The sequence below is a fragment of the Micropterus dolomieu genome, linkage group LG08 (genome assembly GCF_021292245.1).
Source record: "Micropterus dolomieu isolate WLL.071019.BEF.003 ecotype Adirondacks linkage group LG08, ASM2129224v1, whole genome shotgun sequence".
Classification (NCBI taxonomy): domain Eukaryota; kingdom Metazoa; phylum Chordata; class Actinopteri; order Centrarchiformes; family Centrarchidae; genus Micropterus; species Micropterus dolomieu.
The window spans coordinates 1496266-1497204 of record NC_060157.1 but is presented as its reverse complement, the minus strand read 5'-3'; the positions used below and the strand labels follow the sequence as shown (position 1 = coordinate 1497204).

The 939-nt window shown below is 39.5% G+C and overlaps 1 protein-coding gene across 1 annotated transcript in view; it reads left to right on the top strand.

The window, feature by feature from the left end:
• The window catches only part of LOC123975550 (synaptophysin-like), a 13310-nt gene extending 12371 nt beyond the window's left edge, over window positions 1-939 (top strand). Inside the window, exon 8 of the mRNA XM_046057116.1 lies at window positions 654-939. The gene's annotated coding sequence lies outside the window, so the exon portion shown is untranslated. The remainder of the gene's footprint in view (window positions 1-653) is intronic.

The following is a 939-nucleotide window of genomic DNA, read 5'->3' as shown; positions in this document are numbered from 1 at the left end:
AAAGTGGGTTCACGCAAGCCGTTTTAAAATAATCAGGGACACAACCAGTAGATAGGGAGCTGTTGAAAACAGAGATCAAATGGGGCCCAACAGAATCTATTACTTTTAGTAAAAATTTTGTAGGTATTATATCAAGTGGGCCGGAGGACACTCTCATTTGTGATACTGTTTTCAAAAGCTCAGACAAGTCGATAGGATAAAACTGGTTAAAACTCTGTTGTTGCTGGTGAGGGACCTCTGAGTAAGAGGCCACGGGGGTAATAGAGGCTCTGATTGACACCACCTTATTGGTAAAATAAGATAAAAACAGTTCACAGTCATTATTACTTTGAGCTGAGGCACAAGGAGGGGTTGGGTTTACTACTCTATCAACTTCACAGAACACAAAACTTTCTGTACCTACGAGTCATTTCAATACCGACATGTGCGGAAACGGCCCAGGTTTAAAAATACTAACATTTCAAGTCTTTATAATGAAAGCAATGTTCCGTCCACAGCCGCTGTTGACATTACATTAACGTTAGCATAGCAAGCATAGCTTTTTAGCTAAAGCTCATCAACAATTATTTTTCTATATAATTTATTTACAGTTTTTACTACATGTGATCTCTGGAGTTTGAACTGTCCTTTCCTTGTCTGCCTTTCCTTCACAGAAAGTGTTGGAGTGAACCAATAGTGGGTCGCCTGCAACCTACCCACAATGCAACACTCCCGTCTGTCTGCAAAGTCAATGGGTGGGGTGGGGGTTAAAAGAGAGGGTTGGGGTGGGGGTATAGATGTTCACTATAATGAATCGATGTGTAAATGATAAAAAAGAGTTCTAAATAACAAATCCACAACTTGAACAAAACAACAAGGCCGATGAATACAAACCTTCTGAAACAAGTGACGATGTTGATAAGAGTTATTCATATTAAAGTACATAATCTGTGGAGAGAA